This window comes from Meles meles, chromosome 3, assembly GCF_922984935.1.
Source record: "Meles meles chromosome 3, mMelMel3.1 paternal haplotype, whole genome shotgun sequence".
NCBI lineage: Eukaryota > Metazoa > Chordata > Mammalia > Carnivora > Mustelidae > Meles > Meles meles.
Window position 1 is genome coordinate 98829948 of NC_060068.1, and position 27488 is coordinate 98857435.

At 38.7% G+C, this 27488-nt stretch overlaps 1 protein-coding gene across 10 annotated transcripts in view; it reads left to right on the top strand.

Annotated features, from left to right (window-relative positions):
* Window positions 1-27488, top strand: part of JAKMIP2 (janus kinase and microtubule interacting protein 2) — a 172749-nt gene that overhangs the window by 57805 nt on the left and 87456 nt on the right. For 8 of the 10 annotated variants that reach the window (XM_045999744.1, XM_045999748.1, XM_045999750.1 and 5 more), the window contains exon 1: window positions 17824-17927. The exons of the other annotated variants lie outside the window; for them this stretch is intronic. The gene's annotated coding sequence lies outside the window, so the exon portion shown is untranslated. Of the gene's footprint in view, window positions 1-17823; window positions 17928-27488 lie in introns of those variants that run through there. 10 annotated transcript variants of the gene reach the window in all.

A 27488-nucleotide genomic window follows, 5' to 3' on the forward strand; every position in this document is an offset into this window, starting at 1 on the left:
AGAGCCACCCAGGCACCCCAAGGATTTTATTTTATTTTTTTTAAGTAATTTCTATACCCAGCTTGGGCTTGAACTCATGAACCCGATATTAGGAGTCACAATCTCTACGGACTGAGCCAGCCAGGCACTGCTTGAAATGGCCATCTTTTACTCAGAGAGGAGTGTTTAAAAAAACAAACCAAAACCTATGATTATGGATTTTTCCACATTAATTTATAACTTGGTCAACTTTGCTTTATGTTCTTTGAAGCTATGTTAGTAGATACTTATACATTTAGATTTTTTTTTTTTTTTAAGATTTTATTTATTTGACAGAGAGAAATCACAAGAGAGGCAGGCAGAGAGAGAGGAAGGGAAGCAGGCTCTCCGCTGAGCAGAGAGCCCGATGCGGGACTCGATCCCAGGATCCTGAGATCATGACCTGAGCCGAAGGCAGCGGCCCAACCCACTGAGCCACCCAGGCGCCCCTATACATTTAGAATTTTTATATCTTTCTGGGGAAATTGAATTTTATCATTATGAATTAGATCTGTTTATTCCTAGTAAAATTTATTTTTGTTATTAGTGCAGCCAGCACTTTTTTCAATTATGTTTTTATGTTATATATAACATAATATGCATTTATATATTTTTAACTATTTTATACCTTTGTATTATAGCTAGAGCTCTTTAAAGAGCATGTAATTTTGGATTTTTTGCTTGTTTTTTCCCAGTGTGCCAATTTTATCATTTAACTAATGTATTTAATTTAATTTAATGTAATTTGATGAAACATAGTGTAATTACTAATATTTGAATTTATATCTACTACCTCATTATATATTTTCTTTTTGCTCCAAGAGTTCTATATTAGTTTTTTTTCCTTCTCTTTCCTTAATTTCTTTGGATTAATAGGAATTATTATTATTATTATTTTTAAAGATCTATTTATTGGGTATCTGGGTGGCTCAGTCAGTTAGGCATCTGCCTACAGCTTAGGTCATGATCCCAGGTCCTGGGATCAAGTCCCGCATTGGGCTCCCTGCTGTGCGGCTATCTGCTTCTCCCTCTCTCCCTGCCCCTGCTCATGTTCTCTCATACTTTCTCAAATAAATAGGTAAAATCTTTAAAAAAATAAAAATAAATAGGTTTATTTATTTACTTTAGAGAGAGAGTGCACGAATGGGGTAGGGTAGAGGAGTAAGGGAAGAGGTAGACCAACAGACTCCCCACTGAGTGGGGGGAACCCCAACATGGGGCTCCATCCCAGGACCCCGAACATGACCTCAGCCAAAATCAAGAGTTGGATCCAACTGACTGAGCCACCCAGGCATTCCAGTAGGAAATTTTAAAAATCATTTCATTGCTTCCCTCTGTAAATTTAGCAGTTATAAAGTCTTTATTCTATTCTTTTCGTGCTAATCTGGTCATTGTAACATAGTCTAGAGTTATCAAAGCCTGATTTTAATCCACCTATCTTACTCCTAGTCCTTAAAACGTTATTTAAAACGTTAGAATTCCTTTGGAATTCTAGAACTGTGTGCTTTTATTTTTGTGAATAATTTTGTGAAAAATGTTTTTGTCTATTCATTGTATTTTTTTTAAGAGTTACTGTGTTTAGGATTATTATCCCTGGGCTATTATGAAAAGACAAACTATGTAGTGATAGCTAATAGATATAATAGAATAGGTACTTTTTAAGTTGTTGTGCTGTTCTTTCCTGTAATGTGTAATGATGGCTCACACAGACTCCATAAAAATTCCCAAGAAATATTCAAATTTTAAAGTAGTCTGTGTTCATTTAGATTTGCCCAGATTTTTTTTTTTAGATTTTTATTTATTTATTTATTTGACAGAGAGAGAGAGAGATCACAAGTAGGCAGAGAGAGGGGGGCTCCCCACCAAGCAGAGAGCCTGATGTGGGGCTCGATCCCAGGACCCAGAGATCATGACCCGAGCCGAAGGCAGAGGCTTGACCCACTGAGCCACGCAGGTACCCCTAGATTTGCCCAGATTTTTATCACATTCCTGTTCCTTATTTCTCCTTTGTATCATTTTCTTTCTGCCCAAAGAATACTCTTCAGAATTTTCTTTAAGGTCCATCTGAAATGTCTTTATTTTACCTTCATTCTTAAAGGAAATTTTTAGTAGATACTGGATTCTCATTTGGCAGTTACTTTCTTTTGACAGACTGAAAGTATCATTCCATTCTCTTCTGCAGTCTGGCCATCTATTCTGCTCTGATAGCTCTTAAGATTTTCCCTTTGTCTTTGATTCCTGCTGGTACTTAATGGACTTCTTGAATACATGGATTGGCATGCTTCATCAATTCCAGGAAAAATTTAGCCATTATGTCTTTAAACACTGCCTCTGTCCCCTTCTGTCTCTTGGATCTTTCTGTGGCTCCACTGAACATACACCAGACTTAAATGCAGAACCCTCAATGTCTTCTCCTCCATCTTACATCATTTTCCATGTCTTGATCTCTCCGTGGTTGACCTGTCTTTCATTCACTGATTCTATCTTCCGTTGGTCCTAGACTGCCAGTGAACTCATCTATTGATTTCTTAATTTTGGTTGTTGTTCATTCTCAGTTCTATAATGTCTTTTCTATGTTACTCTTAATATTACAAGGTTGCCTATCAAAAATTCAAGCTCAATTTTTTTTTTTAAATTTTTACTTATTTATTTGACAGAGATCACAAGTAAGGCAGAGAGGCAGGCAGAGGGAGAGCGGGAAGCAGGCTCCCTGCCATCAAGCTCAATTTTTATCTCCTTGAATTAGGTAACCCTAGTTGTTTTATGGGACCTTTCTGGTGATGGACCTTGCTTCTGTTGTCTCTTGGTTCTGTTGGTTTCTCACAAATGCAGTCTTTTTTCCTCATGTCACCTTTGAATGTGTGCTGAGCATGGTATTTCAATAATTGTTAGTAGAAATCGTTTGAGCATTCCACGTCAATTTTCTTTTGCTTTTCCCAGTCTTCTGTGAGTAATAGCAATCTGGGATTTACCTTAATGTAAGTTTGGAGTTTGAGATTTTCTGGGTCATGTAGATGACTCACAGCCAGCCAGGAGTCTTTATGAATATTCATTACTTTTACTTCATCTTTTCTTTAAGTATGCAGCACTCCAAGGTCCCAGGCTAAAGCAAGGGCGGTTTACCCAGATCCCAGCTTTTTCCTCTCTAGTCTCATTAGTCTATGAAAAACTCACTTCAGCCTCTTGACCATCTCTTCTGGATTAGCAAATACCATCAAACCAGCCCTTGACTGCTCTGTGTTCTTGACTTTGGATTCCTATTTCTCCCCAAATCTCAGCCCAAGAATTCTATACAATTCTTGTTTGTTCTTTAGTGCTTTTTAAAACTTGGAATTTTTTCCCCAGACTTTTAAGTTGTCTTTATTGATTGAAGGCTGGTCAGAATTATCTGGTCTGCCATTAATTAATGAGAATCCCCAATGTACTTAAACATTTACTGTTTTTTCTACTGTTAATTTCTTTGTAACTAAAACAGGGATTACGTACTTCTTCAGACTGTTTCAAGTAAATTGATGATGCATGCAGAGCCTTGAGAATAGTATCTGGTTTTTGTGAATGTTCAGTATTTATAAATACAGATATTGTTTTTTCTAAAATTATTGCTGTTTGTTAAAAATACCTCCTAAAAAATGGGGTTGCTTGGGTGCCTCAGTTGGTTAAGCATCCAACTCTTGATACTGGCTTAGGTCATGATCTCAGGTTCGTGAAATTGAGCCCCCCAACCCCTCGGGCCCTGCCCTGTGGGGAGTCTGCTTCAGATTCTCTCTCCCTCAGCCCCTCCACCCATTTGTGTGCTGTCTTTCTCTCAAATAAATAAATCTTTAAAATGGTGACAAAAAATACCCCATTTAACACTTGCAAAAAGGTTTAGTTTGTGAGCTATCAAAAAAGTTAAATGTTAAGTAATTTTGTATTAGTATAATAAAGATATGCTAATTTTACAGTCCTTAAGAGTGAAAACAAAGCTGAGTCAACTGCATTCTATCATTCCTGACTAGAAATATTTTAAGTATAAAATGTCAAACATTTACAAAACATATTATCAATATTCAGGATGGTATGGTTTATTTTTGGAGCTGGCCACTTTTGATAGTTCCCTATGCTGTCACTTTCCTGCCCTCCTTGTACACATATTTCTGATATGTGTTTATGGGTTTATGATCTCAGCATAACAAAGAGTATTTATTTCAACATTCAGAATTCTCAGAAAGGTTACTGCTTAAGCTTTTGTTTGAGAAAGAGGGGCACCTGGGTGGCTCAGTCGGTTAAGCATTTAACTCTTGATTTTGGCCCAGGTCACAATCTTAGGGTTGTAGGTTGGAGCTCAGCATCGAGGTCCCTGCTCAGTGGGGAGTCTGCTTCTCCCTCTCCTTTTGCCCCTCCCCCACTTTGGCTCTCACTTTCTTTCCCAAAATAAATAAGTAAATCTTAAAAAAAAAAAAAGAAACAGAACAAGAAAAGAAAGATTAACTTTTTTCCTCTGATTTATATGGATTTCAGAATAAGTCATTAATATGTGACTTGCTCTGTTAGTAGGATAGACCACAGAAACTATTTAATTGCATTTTTTACATAAAGGGTATGCTATATACATAGTATATATGTGTATATTTAAATAGAGATGCTTATATAGACCCATGTGCATATGCATAGAAATAATTACATGTATGTAATTTTAGGCATGGGTGCATATACAAATAATTATAGATATTTACATAAACATTTTAAGGGAACATGTGCATGTATATTTCCTTTATGTATACAATTAAATTTTTTCCAGTTTTATTGAAATATAATTGACATATTACATTGTATTAGTTTTTCATGTACAACATAATGGTTTGATATATGTACATATAGCAAAATGATTAACACAATGACTTAGTTAACATTTGTCACCATATATAGTGACAATTTTTCTTGATGAAAACGTAAGATCTACTCTCTTAGCAACTATCAAATACAGTATTGGTAACTATAGTCACCATGTCGTACATTACAGCCCTAACTGGGGGCTTATAACTGGAAATTTGTGCCTTTTGTCTACCTTCATCCATTTCCCTTATCCTCCAGTCCACACCACTGCCAGACACAAATCTGATCTGTTTCTATGAGTTTGGTTTTTTTTAGATTCCACATTTAAGTAAGATCATACAGTATTTGTGGTTCTCTGACTTACTTGTGTGTGTATCTCTTCATACACAAATACATGCAAGTTCATATAATAATTGCATAATGTACACCCCTAACATTTTCAGCAGATGTCTGAGATCTTCTCAATTCCCCTAATGTAATGAAGTTTTCGTAACACAGTTATAAAATATCATTTATTTTTTTAAAGATTTTATTTATTTATTTGACAGAAATCACAAGTAGGCAGAGAGGCAGGCAGAGAGAAAGGAGGAAGCAGGCTCCCCGCAGAGCAGAGAGTCTGATGCAGGGCTCGATCCCAGGATCCGGGGATTAGGACCTAATCCCAGGACCCGGGGATTAGGACCTGAGCTGAAGGCAGAGGCTTTAACCCACTGAGTCACCCAGGTGCCCCATAAAATATCATTTAAACATAAGACAGCTCCACGAATCTAAACTGTGTATATGATTCATTTAATAGATCTTACTTGCTGCTACAGTTCAACTTCTTGATTTTTTCAAGAACTCTTTTTTAGATACAAAGATCATTCTTAGGTCTTTCCATACCCACACCAGGGCCAATCACTAACTATTTCAGGGGGATAATTTTCACCAGGAAAGAAAATGTGCTGTTGGTGAGGTGGTGATGGTGCTTTACTTTAAGGAAAGTCAAAGTACTTGGTTGAGCAGCATATATACGTTAGGAAAGTCACTGCATTTCTAAAGAGTAAGGCTGCTTTTGGAAGTGGGCAGTTGCCTAGCCTCACTCACCAGCAGTAACCTAGGCTACACACTGGTTTCAGAGTACCCACAGTTCAAACCTAGGAGTCCACAGTATTATACAGTGGCTTCATGCTGTGAACCTTTGAGGTCACTCACAAATGTTTTTCTTTTTTTTTTTTTTTTTTTAATTTTTTTTTTAAGATTTTATTTATTTATTTGACAGAGATCACAAATAGACAGAGAGGCAGGCAGAGAGAGAGAGAGAGGGAAGCAGGCTCGCTGCTGAGCAGAGAGCCCGATGCGGGACTCGATCCCAGGACCCTGAGATCATGACCTGAGCCGAAGGCAGCGGCTTAACCCACTGAGCCACCCAGGCGCCCCACAAATGTTTTTCTTGATTAAGAAACAGTTCATTGTATTTTGGAACACTGATTTACTAACATCTTTCAGGAAAAGAAAATACTTCAATCATAAGCAGTGTCTCAGTTTCCGGAATATTGAAGTGTGTGGAGGTCATATTAGAGTGGAAGAAACAGAGGTTAAAATAGTGGATGAAAAATAACAGGTTTAAAGAGGTGTTTACTCTGTAGATTGATGATTAAGCTAATCATAATTAAACTATAAATGTTGGTAATTGTAATTCCAACTTGTTCCTCCTCCCACCTGACTAGCTGTCAGTTAAGTTGTGAAGTGTGTTGCACGTCAGAATCACCTGGGAGCTTGCTAAAAATGGAGGTTCCAAGTTCTCACCTCAGAGTTAATTCAGAATGATTAGAAATGGAGCTTAACTTTGGTAGTTTTTAATTGACTGCTCAGGTGATGCTAAATCTCTTCAAAGTTTGAGAGTCAATGTCTGAAACTCATTGCTGGGAGAAGTGTGGATCTTTCTTTGGCCCACTTTCCTTTTTTAAATTTTACTTTTATTTTCATTTGTCTTTTTTTTTTTTTTTTTTTTTGGAAATTGGTACTGTGCTTCTATTGTCACTTGAACCTTAGTTTGTCAGAATTTCATCATGTGTATCTAAATGTGTATAATATTTTTATACTCAATAAGTTAACACTTCCAAGAATATCTCCTAAGAAAATCTTTTAGAAAGTAACTAAATATTTGTTGGGAGTATATAATATAAATTTAAATCTCCCTTCTTTCTGACTTTTAGGAGAAAGTACTCAGAAATCATACCCAGCAGGGGTGCCGGGGTGGTTCAGTCAGTTAAGCATCTGTCTTCGGCTCAAGTCATGATCCCAGGGTCCTGGGATCAAGCCCTGCATCAGGCTCCCTTCTCAGCAAGTAGCCTGCTTCTCCTTTTCCCTCTGTCTGCTGCTACCCCTCTTCCTCTGCTTGTGCGCTTGCGCACTCTCTCTCTCTGTCAAACAAATAAATAAAATCTTTTAAAAAGTAATTCCCAGCTTTAGCCTTTTTGTAACTGATTTTCCTCAGACTGGTCAATGTTTAGCCTACATGAAAACAGCCCAAGTTCTGTGGAAACATCAATTCAGATCATGGCTTCTTTCCCACCTCTTGTTTCAATTCCTTTTTGCTAGGAAGACTCTTTACTTGCTATTTTGAACCTTATTTATGTAGCAAACATTGACTCACGAAATTCAGTGTCACAAACCCAATGTTACATATCACATCAGCAGTCTTAGTCAAACATTTGGGGAGAATGCATGATGAAAAATGTGTATGTCTGTCAAATTTGGAGTGGGATATGTCACCAGGGAAGATGTACCAATGCTAGTAAAACTGGTGGCTGCACATTGCATTTCTGTGAAGAATGGCATTGTTAAAAGTTGAATGAGAGAATCTCATGGGTCAGGGGAGAGGACCCTATCACTCTACCACAATTTGGCAGTAATCCAGTATTTCCTAAAGTGTGATGTTAAATGGGACAAGGATGGATTTTTCCCTTATAATTATATATTTATTGTAGCATTTAATAGAAAAATACTACTAACGCACCAGAACTTTGGTCTTAGAAGTATGTCTGCTTAGATGAAGGCTAAAGTAGAAAGACTTTAAGGAAAAAATAAGGTAATTCAAAAAAAAATTAAGTAATATTATTGGTAGCATGTAACTATAGTGAAAATTGTGAGAGTCACATGAAAATGTGTGACATTTGGGAAGCAGTGTATTTATCAATATTGGCTATACATCCATCATGGGCATCCAGCATCCATGGGAGCACGTGTTCATTTCTGTCCTCTCTGGGACTTTACAGCTTGGCCGCACTTGCAGGCACTCAGCACAATTCCTGGCACGTAGGATTAATTACTGTGTATTAAATCGTAGTTTCTGTTTAAACTGTTCAACTTCTTGTATAAAAAAATGTTCACACGTCCTCAAAGAAAAAAATGTTCACATGTCTTAGGAGGACAACACAGCCAAACACACATAAGCTTTGGCAGCAGAAAGAACCCTTGACTGACTGTCATTCTCTGGGTGGATTATAAGCTTCTTGGTGTCTATGTTTTCCCTTCTGACAGACGGAGGTAATAGGTAGATTGTCATTTTTAGGATAAATGACAGAATTTACATTAATTTCTAGTCATACTGCATGGTATTCTGGGTATTCAATACTATAACTTTTTTTTTTTTTAAGAGATGGCCATTGAAAGTGTTAAGAAAGAGAATTTTGAGTATTTATGACAGAGGATGTTAACAGACAGGTGTCATTGGGAAGAGGCACAAGACAGAGGATGAGATCATGAATAGAATACCTCAGCCAGAATTCCCATCCCCATCCTTACCAGTGCCAACTGCAAAGAGTTTCTGGTCAATTCTTTGTTAGCATGTACTAACTGGCCTTGAACCCATTCCTGATACTCAATATTTAAGGAAAACAAAAAGAGCCATCATCCCTGTTAAGCCTTTCTTTAGTCAGGTAGCTAAAGTGATTCATTTCTGCAAAAAATATTTCCTTATTAACACATTTTAAGACTTTTCTCGCCATTCTCTTTGTCACAGCTGCATGATACTCCACTGTACAGCTATTCCATTGTAGATACTGACATTTAAATTGTTCCCAGTCTCTTGCTGCTACAAACAATGCTATAGTGACTAGCCTTACACAAAAGCCTTTCACACATGTGCAACTCTACCCATAGTAGAAATTCCTAGAAGTAAAATGTCTAAGTCAAAGGATGCATGCATTTTCAGTTGTTAATTATGTTGCCACATAGCTATACGGGAAGACTGTGCTAGTTTATTCTTCTACTATAGTATAGGAGAGTTTCCCCATATCCATGCCAAAATGGCACTTTAAAAAAATTCTTTTTCTGGTATATAAACAAAAGAATTATAGCTTTAAATTGCAAGTCCTTAGTTATGCATACGATTGAACTGCTCTCTTCCAATGCTTTGTGTTAAACTAAATGACCAGCCTCCCAGCCACATTTACCCTGAAGATAGATGGTCAGAGTATTTCTGCCCTATGGACCTTAGATTTCACTTAACCCAACTCTAACTTCGCAGGTCTGAAAGTTGAAGCCCAAAGCGGAGAGAGTTTTGCCAAGAGTTGCAGAGCATCTCAAGCATATCTTTTACTTAACGAGTGACCGTTTACTGTCTCTGAGTTAAGTGCTCTAATAATCTACTCCTTAAAGTGCAGAAAAGATAAAGACTGTATTGGAACTCTGAGGTTCAAACCCAGCTTGAGGAAGACAAGTTTTTCCATATATTCATGATGGGCTTGTCTGATTCAAAAGGCATTTCAAGGAATCAAGTAATCAGAGGATAATTGTCCTTAAGAGCAAGGAATAATCCCTCTTGAAGCACCAATGAACAGATTCTGAAGAGATTCCGCTCATGCATCCTGGCTATAGCAGATGATGAGATAAAATTATCCGGTTGATTTGTGTGCAGATGTTTGCCTGTACCTTATTATTCACACTCTGCTATGCTGTGAGTGCTATTTTTCTCTCTCTGGCTTCATCCAGTAAATGCTGGATCCATCAGAAAAGTGAACAAGCACAGCTCTATTAGGCCTCAGACTGCCTTTACACACAGCCATGCTGCAGCATTTTGCTTCTGAGAAGCTTCCTAACTCCACCTTGGATCCTTTCTTCAAAGTCAGAATAATCAGCCTTATCAACTACAAAAATTACTGACAGCTGAAGATCTGTACAAGTTAAGGAAGCAAAACCTGTCAGACTTTACTGTTGAGTAATGGTCATGCTGATTATCAAAGAGGATTCATTGATTTTCCATGGAGAAGTGGAGAAGTTGATTGATTTTTAATAGACAATTTAGTCTTGCAGGAGAGTGGATACCCGCCCCACCCTACTCCCATTCCCCCGTTGGTTTTCTTCTTATGTTGCCCCACTTCTAATGTTGGAGATCCTTCTTCCTCTTTAGCACCAAAGGCCCCAGTAGGGGAAGGCAAGGAGACAAAGGGAGAACACAACGCTATCTCTTTCTGAGAGAAGAAAGTATGAGAGATCTGGATTTTATCACTAGATCTACCATTAACTAGCTAGCTCTGAGACTTGAAGCAAGTCAAAACATGCTCTTTTATCTCTGAACTTCTTTACTCTTGAAATTCTAAGACTGGCTCTTTTTAATGCCTTGTGAAACTCCCATTTTGTTGCAAACAAATAACATCCATTCAAATTTTTTCAAGTCTATTTGTCAGGAGTTGTTCTTTTGCAAGTGGTATCAAACTGATGTAAGCAGGAAGGGTAACTTATTATGCCATGTAAATAGAAAGTCTAGAGTATAACTATACTCAAGCATGTTTGGATTGTCAGTGTTCTGTCTTGCTGACTCTCTATCTCTTTCCTTTGGGTTCCCCTGTCCTATTAGCTCTTCTTTAATGTTGCAAGGTAGCCACTACCAGATGTAGACCAACATTCCATCAACTTGAGCAAAATAATTCCATGAAAAGTTCTGGAATTGATGGGCGCCTGGGTGGCTCAGTGGGTTAGCCTCTGCCTTCGTTCGGCTCAGGTCATGGTCCCAGAGCCCTGGGATCAAGCCCTGTCTCGGGCTCTCTGCTCAGCATGGAGTCTGTTTCCTCCTCTCTCTGCCTGCCTATCTCTCTGCCTACTTGTGATCTCTGTCTGTCAAATAAATAAATAAAATCTTAAAAAAAAAAAAAAGTCCTGGAATTGGGTTTCACCAGACAAAATTGTGTCCATCCTAGAACCAGTTGCCAGAACCAGTTCTGGATCATGTACTAAACTTTTGCCAGGCAAGTAGGAGAGAGGTAGAGGGGGAAGCAGTTAGCTCTACTGAAATCGTATGGGGTGAGAATGGAAGAGGGATGGTTCACTGAAGGAGGGTCTGTTATTGGAAGAATGTAGAGATGATGGAAATGTAAGTTGAGGGGGCAATAATTTTCAGTGTCATTGAAGCTTAGGCCAACAAGGCTCTCCCACTACTTTTCTCTCTCCTCTTCATCTTGTACTAATTATGAGTGTAAGGAGAAGCAATTTGCATTTCATTCATCTTTAAAATATCCTGCCTCTGCCACTCAACTACAACCCAGTATCTGATGGCAGCATGATTCACTTATTCTACTGTTTTTGAATCCAAGCCTCCTTTTTCATGTAATCCCAAGATACCCATTCACCACTATCCAGAATCATATTCCTTCTCTGTATCTTGTGTCTCTCCTTAGAGATTTTTTCATTCATGGCATTGGTCCTTATGATATTTTGATGCTAGAGTTCTGGGAAAATAAACTCCTTGCTGTAGCCTACAAGGTTCTGCATATTCTCACTCCTAGCAACCACTATTTCCCTCTACCACTTTACCCCCTTCCAAATGCTCCAACCAGTTGAATATGCTCAAATATCAATATGCTGGGTTTCCAGCAAATATGCTGGAATGAAGTAGTTCATAATAGGTCCATGTTCCCACTGCAAATAAGTAGAAAAGCCAAATATTATTACCCAAGTTGTATTTTAAAGCCCTGTAGAGAGCTGCAGAAGCAAGGGAGACCAGAGGGACTAAAATTTTAGAAAAGAGAGGAACTTTGGGAGGTGATCTGAAGATCTGAAGTTGCTTTTTTTTCCCCTTGGAGATTTGCTAATTCTTAGCTCTGGCTGTAGACTGAGAATCAGGGTTGGGCCTCACTCAGAACATTTAGTAGTGACATAATAAAGGAAGTTCAAACACACAGCTGAATTTCCCTCATAAGACTTGCTAAATTTTAAAATTGTCATTATCTCTTCAAATATTACTTCTCTCCAGATTTGCCTGTTTTCTTATCCTGGAGATACCATAAGATATATATTAAACTTTCTCACTGTGATTTGCATTTGTCTTAACATCATATACATTTTTTTCAATCTCATTTTGTTCATACTATTGAATAATTTCTTTACCTCTATGTTCCAATTCACTAAATGTTTCTTCATCTGTATCTAACATGATAGTCACCAGCCATTTAATTTTCCACTATAATTATTTTTTTTCCTTTCTAAATGTTAAATTACTGTTACACTTATAAAGATTCAATTTTGGTTATTTTAGAAAGTCTATTTGTATGGTTATTTTCATAAAAATTGTGTATTTTATAATTAGTGCTTATATTTAAAATCTTTTTATTTTTTAATATTTTTAACATATATAACTTATATCCTGTGCCTGATGTTTTCAATATTTGAATCTTTATAACTCTGATTTTATTGTCTGTTCCTTTTTCCCAGTAAAATTTTCTACCTTAGAACTTTATCTGGGAGAATTTTTTGAGCTCTGTTTTGACAGTATGCGTCTCCAAAAAGGTTTTCAGTTTGCTTCCTTCTGTTCACTTAGATCACTGGTTTTTCATCCAGCATGTTTTCAACTAACATAGGTAGTATACTTTTAGGTCACACACCATCGTAAAGGATGGATGACTTGTGGCAATTTCCTTGGTATTCTTCTCGTAGAGTTTGCGGGTAATTAGGTTTTTGCTTTGTTTTGTTAACCCAATTATATGCAGGCTCCTTCATAAAATAGAAGGCCATATTCTTGATAGACACTAGGGTTTAGTTCCTGTCCCTACTGTTCAAAAAATCATCACATTTTGACTGATGCCCCTAAGATTGAATCATCTTAGGTGCTTGTTTACATTTCTGGAATCCTATTTTTGGTCCATTACTGGTGGTTGCTCTTGTTGTTAACTGTAAATTTAGGTGTTTAGGTAGGCAAAATGTTCAAGAAAACTAGATCAGTGTATGGCTGGAAAAGAACTTCTTTTTAATTCATCTCTATTTCCCAAGCCACTCAGCCTTATTCCCACCTCACTTACCTGTCTTCCTACCTTCTTTCTTTCTTCATGGTCTTACTCATATAAAAGACTCCTGTAATTATTTTCTCTTTTTTTTTTAACTTATTATTTTTTAAAGGTTTTTATCTATTTATTTGACAGACAGCACAAGCAGGGCGGGGTGGGAAAGGGAGAAGCGGGCTCCCTTCTGAGCAGGGAGCCTAATACAGGACTTGATCCCAGGACACTGGCATCATGACCTGTGCCTAAGGCAAACGCTTAACCGACTGAGCCACCCAGGCACCTGTCTTTCTCTAATTACTTTCTCACCAATATAGATAACTTTCAGGATCTGTTCGTCCATTACCTTCTCTTACTCTGGAAATCTTTCTACATTTGTTTTCTCTATATCCACTGAGGTTAAAGCCTAATTCTATCTTGTTTAACAGTTGCAGTAATTTTCTTTCTGTAACCCATTTTGACTTACTAATGCACAACTTTGTTCATGTCACACACCTATTCAAACCATCAGCAATCCATTTGACCTACTGAATAAGCCTTTTAGCTGGCCTAAATTACCTTTCCAGCTCTGTTTTCTCTCAGTGTCCTTTATCTACAGCATATAATTGGTGTGCCTTAGTGTTTTCCTACTATATATGTATATAGTATGCACAGTTATATATACACACACATATATATGCACACATATATATGTATATGGAAAATACTAAGGCATACCTATATATTTATATTTTTATATACAATCTGCTTTATGAGATTGGGGTCACAGCATGAGCAAGACAAGAAGGGGTGGAAGAGTATAGGCCAATTACATAAAAGGTGGGTAGCAAATAGGTTCTTTATAACCAAATGTTAGACTACATGGATTGTGATAAATGAAATTTGGGTCATATAGTAAAGAGCTTTCAATGCCAGAGATGTTGTCTTCATTCTGTAGGCCAGAGGGCATGAATGAAGAACCATATTGTATTTATTTTTGTATCACCACTTTGCACAATTCTAGGGAGCATACATGAATGACATCTCCCAAAATTGTTCAGTGGGTTAGTCTCAGTAAACCTTGTACCATATAAAACAATCTTAGGTATGACTGGCATTTGGTATCTACTTACTAAATTTTGTCCAGTCTCCACTGGGATGTGTCTTAACATTATTTTTGTATTTACCTAACCTTGTTGGATTGAAGAGAGTTAAGACAGGTAATGATCTGTAATATTGAGATCTCCCCAGAATATTGTTTGTTTTTGTCTCTCCTTTGAAACGGAAGCAATATTCTAGTATTGTATTCAGATTTTAGGTACTGGATGTGCTGTGGCTTTCAGATGTATAATAGAAATATGTATTATTCCACATAACCTTACCAGAAAAAAAGTTTTGATTTATTTAACTTATACCTAAGTCAAGCAGTATGCCAAACATTAGTTCTTAACTTCTATAAATCATTATATAATAAATGAATGGAAATGAGGGAGAAAAATCCCTGAGCTAGCTAATTTCTTCGATGTTCTCTCTCTCTCTCTCTCTCTCTCTCTCTCTCTGTCACACACACACACACACACACACACACACACACACACACACACACACACACAGAGATACACCTTCGCTTCCATAACAATAGGAGAAGAAAAGAGAGAAGCAAGCCTTACCTTGCTGGTCAGAAGCTAAGGAAGAACAGAAATGTCTGGGCCAAGGGCACAAGCTAGGCCTGCTTCAGTTGGAGCACTGCTATCCCTTTCAGATAATGCCATAAGAAGGAATCCTACTCATCTGGCTCTCCTTAGAGAGAAAATATGGGAACTGGTGTAGTCAAGCTGCAGACTAAGAGAAACCATCATAAATTATACCTATGTTAAGTCTTAAGGAAGAAAACCTTGATCCTTGAGGGTCTTCAACCTTCTAAAATGGGTGTGGAGGGAAACCATGTAGTTGCTTTTCCCTTTTATCCAGTCAACCAATGAATAGGCGTTTTCTTGTTTAAGCTTCTGCTAAAGAGCCCTTAATTTTGTTGGATTGGTAGCTAACTATAAACTGCCAAATTTGGTACAAAAATCACTCCATAAGAATCCTGAGTGTTTAATCTTATCGTGTCTTTGATTTGGTTTGATTCTAACTTGATTATGAATATTCATCTATAGTCTAACTTTGAGGGGAGAAAATCCTTCTAGTCCTATGTCCAAAAATGGTCACATACAAAACAGATTGACTTGCTTGCCTATGCTTCTATTATTCTATGCCTTCAGTTTATTCAGTCTCCAGTTTGGAACCTCAAACATGAAATTTGTCATAATTATTGTAAGTTTTGAGTCACACATATTCATTACTTTGGTCAAAACAACAAGACATAAGGGTGTCTTGGCAATCGGTTAAGCGTCTGACTCTGGTTTGGGCCCAGGTTGTGATCCCAAGGTTTGTGGGATCGAGCCCCATGTTGGGCTCCCATCGCGAATTCAGCTTAAGACTTTCTTTTTCTCTGACTGCCCCTCCGACACTCCTACTTGGTCTTCTCTCTCGAATAAATAATTTTTTTAAAAGGGACAAGCGACGTAAAACTTGATTTTTATGCCTTTAAAAGCAACTTCTGTTTTCTCTGTTTTATTTTCATTTGACAGTTGTTTCCATCTTTACTGTATTTTTTGCAAAGATGAACTCTGACTCTTTCAACAACAAAGAATGAATCTGAACAACACTAAGAGATAAGAAAAGTTTGAGAAATACAGGATCAAAAGGAGAAGTAACACAGAGGAGGCAAAATTCAGAGAGTCACGAGGGACCAAATTATACATCAGACTGTGAAAGCTGCAGATGGAATTCATCAGGCACAAAGACAGAGGGAGTCCAGAAGAATGACAGATAGCAGCTTTGACAAGCATATCCTATCAATTTCACTAGACAATTAGAGGACCTGTAGGAATCTTGGGATGGCTCATTTTCCTGCATGGCCTCTGCATCTATCAGAAAGTTCTGGCCTAGGGTAATGACTGCTTTTGGTGTAGACAGCCCACTGAGGAGTCCTGTTTCTGTTTTCACTGCCCATCATATGATTGTGATCCCCAAATTAGCCACAAAGACAAGATTGGAAACACCCCAAAAGATAAAGGAGTTGCTAGCATCCCCCTGGAAAATGAACTTTATCTTCTCTAGCCAAAATAGAAGCTTAAAGGAATTTTTTAAAGATTTTATTTATTTATTTGACAGAGAAAGACACTCAGCGAGAGAGGGAATACAAGCAGGGGGAGTGGGAGAGGGAGAAGCAGGCTTCCCGCTAAGCAGGGAGCCTGATCCGGGGCTCAATCCCAGGACCTTGGGATCATGACCCGAGCTGAAGGCAGACGACCAACAGACTGAGCCACCCAGGCGCCCTAAAGAAATTTTTAAACCTCAGCAATTTTCCAATGTAGGCAGTAATGTAGCACTTGCCAGCTGACCAGTCAACATTAAATCTTAGGTTGGATGAAGGTGATCCTATCTGACACCAAGAGAACAGCTAAGATTAAATATATTAAATAATTGTGCATAAAATTCATTAACAAACAAGATACTGAAAATGTCAGTAGTAAGAAAGTATTTCTTTGGGAAAGAGGAAACACCGCAGATATGCTTAATACATTTGACTTTATACTGAAATCTGACATGTCTAATCAGAAATTCAACCCCCAAATTAATTGGAATTCTAAGTCTTTAAACCACATAAGCCATTAAACCCAAGTTTTAAAAAATCCTTTGAAATTGTGACTTGGCAAGACTGGAACTAAAGGACAAAAACTTTAATTTAAATTACCATAAAAATAAGTTAATGCCTCCACTAAAATGGAAATAAGGCATTTTAATTCCATTTTTTTGGACATTATCCCCCCTATTCCCTATCACCCCCCAAAATAATTAGGCTTTCAGCATTTTTTTATTACAAAGAAAAGTGTTTTCAAAATCTCTTCGCCATTCCTAACCCTACGCATCACCGCATCACTCACCAGCCTATTTTGTTCACCACTTTTTAATTCTGAAAGATGAAAAAAGAAAATGATTTGTAATTTATAGTTATGACATAAATGGATGAGATTATCTCAATGACTACTCACCAAGGTCTCATCAAACGTCAGATGTCTAACAGTAATAAGAATGCTAAAATGTATTGAGTTTTACTGTGTGCCAATTACTCTTGTATGTATTTGCATATATTAGCTGATTTCATCCAAACTACAACCCTATGAGGTGAAATTAAAAGCTGGGCAGAGACAAGTTAAATAATGTGTCCAAGTCCAATGTAGCCACTATAGTTGGTTAAAGCTGGTCTTTTTGTCTGGGGTCTGACTCCAAAGCTTTTGCCCTTAACCATGGGGCAACATCATTTTTTTCTGTAATTTTTAAGATATATGAGTATGTGACTATAAATAGCTAACTCTAAAGATAGAAAAATACGTCCGATTTTTACTGTTTTCATCAAATAAAAATTGTTTGCCATTTTAGATTGTATACAAAATTAATGGTACAAATAATTACTGTTGTGCTATTTGATAAGACAAAGTGATCAAGAGTTTCTACTTTCTCTAACTTGTAGAAAGAGATCATTTGTTTTCATTTTTCACAGTTTTACAGTGTTTATCATCAGTGTTAGAGTTGACAGTTTTCCCTGATATTAACTGTCTTGTCAATCTTTTCATTCCCCACAGATTTTTAAAAAGACAAATGTTCTGAATCTAACTTGGCACAAGCAAGAGAGAGAGACAGAGAGAGACTGAGAGAGGGAAGAGAGACAGTTCTGTGACAGAGAGAGATGGAGAGAGAGATCTTTGTTTTGCTTTCAGGTGAACGCTTCTCCCAAACCCTCGGGCCAAAATTGTAAGTGCTCTGCTCTCTTCTTGCATTCATCAGTCTAATCATTCATTCCCTCTTTCTTTTATTTAAAAAGTATTTTGTTGCAGACTGTACTGTTTTTATGATTGTCACTATAGTGAGCAAAACCCCACATCATCTGTTTTCACAGGGCTTCCATTTTAGTGGGGCAATAAATATTGATAAAAAAAATCAATATACTGTGACATAACGCTGTTTAGAAGAAAATAGCCAATGCTGTGAAAATGTACAGGAGAAGAACCTGGCTGGATCTGGAAAAAACAGGAAGACTTCCCGGGGCTACTGTAACAAATTACCAAAAAGTGGGTGATGAAAACAACAAAGATGTATTCTTTCTCAGTTCTGGAGGCCAGAAGTATGAAACCCAGATGTCATCAGAGTTGGTTCTTTCTGGAGGCTCTGAGGCCTCTTCCATGCCTTTCTCCAAGCTTCTGGTGGTTGCTGCCAATCCCTGGTGTTCCTTGGCTTGTCAGTGCGTGACTCTGATCTCTGCTTCCTTCATCCAGGCATTGTTTCCTGTATGTGTCTGTGTGTGTGCAAATTTTCCTTTTCTTAAAAGCACACTATTCACTGGATTAAGACTTTCCCTAATCCAGTAAGACCTCCTCTTGATTGATTACATTTGCAAAGAACCTGTTCTCAAATAAGGTTACATTCAAAGGTACCAGGACTTTGAACTTGGCCATAATTTTTTAGGAGCACACTCAACCTACAGTAGTTTCCTTGAGTCAGTTACATTTAAGCTGATGTCATTAGAACTTAAGGAAGAGAGGACCCTGCAAGGGAAATGTGATGTGTTAGGGAGCATTCTATTTGAAAAAGGATCCAGAAACAGACACTTGTGCAGGGAAACACAGGAGCCAAGAGGCTCAGGAGTGTGCACCTGCAGGTGTGGCCAGTGTGCTCACATACAGATGTCCTCACACAAGGTGTGGACAGTTGCAAACCATGTAGTCTTCACTCTGGTTCCCAGGCTCCTTCTTTCGCATTCTCCTAATCCAGCAGCACCCTCATATGTTCTTGAGTAGGAGGGGAAACAGTCCCTTGTTCTGGGCAAGGCTACAGGAGAGAAAGTCTATGTGCCAAAACCTCCTTCAGGGACGAAGCTTGGGTTGTGGTACATGAACATGTGTTTGTAAGGAGATAAGTTAGGTTACCTCCCAGCCTTGTAACAAGACCAGTGAGCAACTGCATGTTCTGAGCCTGTTTTCTCATCTTAATGTGGGAACACTAGGGTCTGCCTCAGTCTCATTGTGAATATCAATGAGATAAAGCATGTTCGAATACCTTGTAAGCTTCTAAGTAAGAAGAAAGCTCTATTTTTAAGGTCTTGATGGACCTCCATACAGTTTTCACTCATATGTGGAACATAAGGAATAGTACAGAGGACAATAAGGGAGGGGAGGGAAAACTGAAGGGGGAAAAACAAGAGAGGGAGACAACCATTTGAGACTCTTGACTCCAGGAAGCAAACTGAGGGTTGTGGAAGGGGAGGGATGGGGTAACTCAGTGATGCTCAATAAAGAGGGCACATGATGTGATGAGTGGTGGATGTTATACTCAACTGATGAATCATTGAACACTACATCAAAAACTAATGATGTACCATATGTTGGCTAATTGAATTTAAATTAAATAAATAAATAGATAAATAAGGAGAGAGACTATTAGGCAGCTCTAGGAATAGGGAGGACTAAAATCCTAGGCCTTTAAGCCTAGCATGGTTTCTGTGAATGCCTTCCCAGTGACAGAAGGAGCAGGACTGGGGGAGGGGGGCTTAGTAATAGCATTTCCCAATGTGTATACTGTGGAGGAGGTGAGAAGGTTAATAATAATCATAACATTTAATGTGTGTACCGTGGAAAGGGTGGGAGAGTTAATAATCATTTTAATAACTCAATTTAAGTACAGTGGTTTATGGGGAACAGCTAGTTTCCTCATATACAATCTCATGCAATACTTGTGCCTCCTAAATCGCTTTTTAAAAATAAAACTCATGCGTTAGTGGGTTGGGAGAGTTTGTGAACACAAACCTAATCTGCTAGCACATTGGCAGAAGTGGTTGATCAAACACAGTGATCTGTGATCTGGGGAGGGGTTTGGGAGGGGGGACAGACAGAATGGACCGAGGCACTGCTCGAGGAGATGGTGGCAGAGCCCGAGAAAGGAGGTCAGTAGGGGATCTGGTCACACCCAAGCCCCCAGGAATGCCTTGGAAGACAGGAGAAAAACTGAAGAAATCCTGTACTCACCCAGGGCCAACCCTGTCCTCTTTAAGGGTCTCAGCTTTTCTGGAGTAGATCAAAGTATGTAATTGTCAGAGCTGTTGCCAAGGTGGGGCAGAGGGCTACCAATGGATTGTGCAGTGGCCACAAAGCCACAAAGCTGTGGATGGTTGCCTATGGACTGGCCCGTGGTTGGGAAAGGAAGAATTGGAACTACATTCTCCACAGGTTTCAAATCTAGAAAGCCTTTTTGATTCCTAAGGTGGTGCCTTTCACCCTATCATTTATCATTCCAGAATATATTGTGGCTTTATATACGTACCTGTGTACATAGGGATTGTGTGTGTGTGTGTGTGTAACATCGGGCTTTTTCTTTCACTCATTATCTTGCTCTTTATTATCTGTCTGAAAGTAAAATTAGTCACATTGATTCATTAGATGTACTTATGTATTTTTAAACTTTCGCATACTAATTTGTAGACTGGACATACAACCTTATTAAGCCAGTTATTTTTACATGGACATTACATTGTTCATAATTTTTCAGTATTAAGAATGTTGCACAGATATGGGCTTGATCTTTTTGAAGTCCCTCATTATTGCCTTTTAATTTGCTATATAATTTCTATTTCTTGCTAATTTTTTGTTTCACTCTACTAGAATATAAACCCCACAAGAGCAGGATTTCATCTATTTCTAGCACCTAAAACCTCACCCAGTATATTTATTGGAGGAATACGTATGGCCACACTGGGCTGCTTATAGTCAGGTATACTGTCCTCTTAATAGAGTTAAGTTTTTAAAGGGACAGGGATAGTGACCCTCATCTCTTTCACCTGCAGTGCTTGGCATAATGCCTTTCTTAGACTTGGAGCTTTTAATACATTTCAAAGACAAAGAGTATAGCACATTGTTTAAAACTTCAGTCAGGCCTCTGTGGTTTCTCATCTCAGCTTAAAAATCGTCGGACCGGGTTGTAATTTTGGCCAGATGCCAATTTAAGAAGGTTTAACAGCCGCTTATATCTGATCCTTCTCACTGCCTCCACAGCTCCCACCCCTGCCTAAGCCACCACCAGCTCAAACCTGCATTTTCCCCAAGGCCTCCAAACCTGTCTCTGTGCATCATGCATGCCGCCAGTTCTGCTCCTCCTGTTGCAGTCAGTGAAATGCTAAAACCTGAGTCAGATCAGGGCATCCTCCTGTCAAACCCTCCAGTGGGCCCTCATGCCGAGTAAAAGTCCAAGCTGATGTAAAGTAGCCTAAAAAGCACAGCATGGTCTGCACACACTGCCCTCCCATTCGTGTCTGCCCTCAACTTGGCTGCTGTCCTCACTTGCTCATTCCCTCCAGCCTAGTTGGCTGCCTGCAGTTCCTGGAACTGGGATGTCCGCGCCTGCTGTGGAGCTCCTGTACTTGCTCCGCCCTCTGTCTGTAGTGCTCCCCCTCTATTCCCACACCACCCAGGCATCTGCATGCCTCCCCTCTTCCGGCCATTGGACAAATAGCACCTATTTGGTTAGACTTTTCCTGATCTAAAGTTACAACCCCACCTGGACACTTCCTGTCACTTCTCTGCTTTATGATTTGTTTTTTTTTTCCCCATAGCACTTTGTCATCATCCAGCATAGTACTTGTGTATTTATCATGCTTATTGTGTGTCTCTCCCATGTAACACATTAGCTCCATGAGCCACACATCTATTTTATATGTTTTATTGTATTTATTCAGGGCCAAAAACAGTGATTGGCAGCAATTAAATGTTCAGACGTACTTGTCAAACTGATTTTAAAGAGAGTACTTATATGACACATGCTCTGCTAAACCCTTTACCTGCGTTATTCCATGTCTTTTTCACCAGCTCCCTATGAGGGAGGTACTGTAGAGATAGAGCGAAGACAGTGGGCTCTCCAGTGAAACAGCTTGGAGGACAGCCTCACCCCGTTACTTACCAGCTCTGGGCTGCAAGCCAATTGTGTGCCTTCACGAAGTCTCCGTTACCCCATCCGCATGAATACAAGGAAAATATTAATGATTCCTATTTACCACTATTCGGTTATATTTTGTCAGTCTCTGTACGAAGCCCTAGATATTCCACCACAGCCCTAGATGAGGCTTCAAATCCCATCTTATCTAGTTATCTCTCTCATGTGATCATTTAAGACTTAATAGCTATTTTGTGTATATTCTTTTGCCAGAGTAAAGTACTCCCTTGACTTAGCCTATTTCACACAGGAAAAATGTTAACGGCTGGATTTTTTTTTTTTAAGATTTTATTTATTTATTTGACAGAGAGAGATCACAAGTAGGCAGAGGGGTGTGGGAGGGAAGCAGGATCCCCGCCGAGCAGAAAACCCAATGCAAGGCTCGATCCTGGGACCCCGAGATCATGACCTGGGCAGAAGGCAGAGGCTTAACCCACTGAGCCACCCAGGCGCCCCTGTTAACTGCTAGATTTTAAGTGCTCTGAAAAATGGGGTTTATCGGTGAAATGGCCTAAGCAATGAACTCAGTTGGCATTCAGAGCATAGCTAAAATAATGAAACACAGCTTTGTGTTAAATCTCTGTCATACTCTGGACAAGAAATGTGTTTAGTAGCCTCATACTTTGACTTCTCTAGACTATGACTTGTTCCTGAGTCATTTGAGAGTTATAAAGATAATAATAAATGTGAGGGGCACCTGGGTGGCCCAGTCGGTTAAGCATCTACCTTTGGCTCAGGTCAGGATTTCAGGATCCTGGGATCAAGTTCTGAGTCAGACGCCCTGCGCAGCAGGAAGTCTGCTTTTCACTCTCCCTCTGCCCCTCTCCCTGCTTGTTCTCTCTCCATCCCTTCTCCAAAAAAAAAAAAAAAAAACAAAACAAACAAAAAAAAACAACTTTAAAAACTAATAAATGCAAAGAGGAAAAAATATAGATTCTCTTTCCAATGCTAAGGGAGAGACAGGAGCTGTGTAGTGGTTAAAACAAATGTTTTCAAATCAGGCTGAGCCACTTTCAAATTTTGACAGACACATTGCAAGTTCTCGAGGAACAACTGAGTGAATGAGTGACTCATAGATATATGAGCTGAGTAAAGTTGGGCAAATATTAAATTTTAATATTTTCTCTTGTATAGTGGGAAAATGATATCTATCTTATTAATTTGTTTTTGTGAAATAATAAATGTGTAATGGTAAGTAGTGTGCTTGACATACAGAAAGATTTTAAGAGTTATTATTTAACAATTTTTCACTCTACAGATCAGAATCTGGAACCCTTCAGCCTAAATTGAAAGTTTTACTTGAAAAGTAAAAATTCAGATGAGCTTAATATCAGATACAAAAATGAGCCCTTTCCAAATTCCTTCTCCTTCCCCATCCTCACAACTCCAGTTAATCAAAAGTCTTGGTACATCTGTGATTCTTACCAAATCTTGTATTTATTCAGTTCTTCCTTCTTCAACCATATGATAAGTGCTCTCTCATCTTTCAAGACTCAGCTCAGCTGTGCCTTCTGTTAGAAGCAGCCTGAGTCCTCCCCAGGGAACTGGATCTCCTCTGTGCTCTGATAGTGTCTGCTTTGCTTCTCTGTTCAAAAACTCATCACATCTTCAGGCCTGCTCTTTATTTGAATGTTGGTGTCGCCCAATGGGAGTTGTAGAGAGGATTCATGAATCATACATTTAGGGCTGGACTAGATGACTTTTAACACCCACCTCAGATAAAAGATAATGCTTTTAAATAGCTTAGCACAGCGGCTAGCAGTAGTAAATCGCCAATAATAGTAATGATGATGATTAGTGGTAGCAGTAGCATTCATCTGTCACAGTATGAGGTGAGTAAGCAGATGAAGTTTAATAATTATCTATCCAAATGCTATTATGATCTAGAATGTCATAAGCTAGGGCCCCAGAATTTTGGAACTGTCAAAGATTGCTTACCATCCAAAGAGGAAATTTGGCTCTTAGAATTTCCTGTAAGGTCCATGTGGAGAAAAAAAGTTTGAACCTTTGAGACTACTTTTCCTAGTAAGACTGTCTATAGAAGTGGTTTCAAACCTTAAATGAGCAATCGTAGTTCCTACTTTTTGTGTCAAGAAGTAATAAGTCAAAGAAAGTACTAGGGGGGAAATGTGTTTCTTAGAAGTAAATTGCTTACATTTGAAAGTATATTGCTTAAATTTCTAAGTAGTTAGATACTACTAATATACTCCAGAGTATATAACATGGGGTAAAATGGCATTACACCTCCTTCTGTAATATTCCTTATTTGTGAGAACAACATAAATATTTTGTGGGTTAAAGAGTTCTTTACTTTTGCTGTTGAAAATTCCATTTTGGCTTCATTTACTTAACTCAATAAACATTTTTATATTTGAGTACCTAGTGTCAGGCTCTATGCTAAGTAGTGGGGTTAAAAGTGGTGAATAAGCCCAGAAAATTCTCTGCCTGCATGAAGCAAAAAGGGATAGAGATACTGAAGGAAGGAAAGTTAATTTCATAGGTAATACAGTTTATTTCCCTGAGTGATCTGTACTCCTGAGTCTGTGAAGTATACACGGGCGAGGTTGGCGGACAGTGAAGAAAGAGTAAAGTAGGTTTGATTAAAAAAAAAAAAAACAAACAGTGTTCCCAGTGATTTCCAAAAAATGATTTATTCAAGGTCCAATCTAATTGACTGTATAGTCCCTTCCTGAGAAGGGACCCGACATCTGTTCAGAAGGAGTCTGTTCTGATCTTGTTGATTTCAGCTGTTGATTTTATGGAGCTAACAGTTGTGCTGTGACTTGCTTTGTCTAATGGCTGGTTTACTCTTCAGCAAAGAGAAGGGGCATTTTAGAGTCCACAGCAAACAAAAATCTTGCTTGCATTAATCTATGCTTGCATTAATTCCAGCTTTTCATCATATGATGTTGAAAGCATGCCTATGTATTCCAGCCTTGCTCCCGGCTCCAGCTGGTTTTCTACTCTTACTTTCTCTTAGCTCATCTTTCCTCACTGAATTCTTCTTCCTTTCCCCACCCCCACCCCAAGAAACATTATTTCATTCAGATTATGGAAGTTATATAACAATTATTAAAGAAATCTTGGAGAGGGAGAAGAAAAGCCTTAAGAAGTTTAAACTTAGATCTCTCATCATCTACTACTCAAAGAAAACTACTGTAATTTAAACACCTATCTCTATACATGTGTACATGTATACGACGTACTGTCGACTTCATGTTAAATGTCTTAAATCTCATTATGTTGAAGTGCATTTATCTGATTGAGGCCTTGGGAATTGTTTTCAAATAGGTGGGAGAAAAATTTTTAAAGTAGGTAAATAATAAATAATTAAAAGATACTACTGTGCACCTTGAAATGTGATTTCTCTAAAAACAAACTGACGTGTTTCTGGTACAGCATAGTGACTGGGCAAACGGCCTCTGGAGTGAGGCTGTCCATGTTATGTCTTGACTTTGCTGTTGGCTTCCAGCACACTTTTGTTGCACAATCCACATTTCTTTTTTGGGCTTCCCCCCCAATCTGTAGTATTTATAATGTTGTGGATTAAATGAGAAAATGAATATGTGTTAATTACTATACTGCTTGGCTTATATTAAGCACCCTGAAAATATTAGGTCTTAATATTTCTAAGCACATGTGTGACTCCTTTCATCTTTGCAAGTTTGTGGATGGTACCACATTCTTCTAATGTTCCAGGTACAAGCGTTGGTTGTCATCTTTGATCTTTTCTTCTTTCTGGCATTACTTCCCCAAATCAGCACGTTATGTGGACTCTTCAAACACTACACACCAGATGAGAGAAGTATAGGGACTCGAAGTCTGTAAGAAGCTTCAGGCTCACACACAACCTTAGCTATACCATTTACCTTGCTCTGTGACTTTAAGTGAGGGAATGGGTCTCCTGTCAACTTAGTTCTTTTTTTTTTTTTATATTTTTTTATTTATTTGACAGAGAGAAATCACAACTAGGCAGAGAGGCAGGCAGAGAGAGAGGAGGAAGCAGGCTCCCCGCAGAGCAGAGAGCCTGATGCGGGGCTCGATCCCAGATCCCTGGGATCATGACCTGAGCCGAAGGCAGAGGCTTTAACCCACTGAGCCACCCAGGCGCCCCTCAACTTAGTTCTTTCAACGATAAATGGAAAACAGTAAGCACGTGCGTCTCATAGCTTGCTCTAAGTTTGAAATGGGCAGATGCACATGCATTGTGCAGTGCCCAGCACATACTGAGTGCTCAATAAAGAGAAGAGGTTTTGAGTGAGGATGAAGAAAATGATTGTGGGCAGATGAATAAGAGTTCTTTTAGCTTAAGGAAGAAAAAGCCCTCTTCCCTCCATCCTAATCCAAAGTCCTCCCTTTCGCTCTGAATATTGGCAATGGATTCCTATCTGGACCTCTAACTTCTAGTCCTTTCTGTTCCATTCTGCCCAGCACACAACTTCAAGATTAATCTCCCTTTAAAAAAGTTGCATCATGTCTCTCCTCTTAAAAATGTTTATCAGATTCTTTGTAATTATTAAAAAATACATAAATTCAGTATCTAGGCAGTCAGCACATGCGTGATTTACTCTCTTTATTTTTCCAGTTGTCCATCCATTGGTTCCCCACAATTAACTTTGCCCACCAGACATTGTGATCTATAATTTATTCCCCACTCTTACCTGTCTGTCCTTGATTCCTCCTGTTCATCCTTCATGTCCCAGCCTTAACCATAAGGACTTCTCTGTTGCTGAAGTCATTTAATTATTCAGAAATTCTTATTCAGCATCTACTTTGTGCCTGGCACTGTGCTAGGCACTGAAATTCAACAAGGAGCCAGAGAAAGATGGTCCTTGCCATCCTGCTGCACTTTCTCTTGTCCGTGTGTGTGTACATGTGTGCGCGTGTTTTCCCCACTCCTCTGGCACATAGTACATGCAGTTTTGTTTGGTACAAACATTGTGCATCATCTTCAACTCTAACATAGTAAACCGTGGTTTAACTGTGGTTCAAGAGAGAGTTGTTGATCTGTTTTTAAAATTATTTTCCTATAGCATATAACTTAACCTTGGGGTTAGGCTAACTACCTTCCATTAGTCCTTCTTATGGTCTTGGTTCCAAGATCCCATCAAATGAAAAAAAAATGTAGTTATACATTGGCCTTTGGGATGAATCCAAAACAGAATCTTAAATGTTAAAAAAAGAATAGTCTCAGGGGGCCTGGGTGGCTCAATGGGTTAAGCCTCTACCTTTGGCCTGGGTCATGATTTCAGGGTACTGGGATCAAGCCCCGCATGGGGCTCTTTGCTCAGTAGGGAGCCTGCTTCTCCCCCTCTCTCTGCCTGCCTCTCTGCCTAC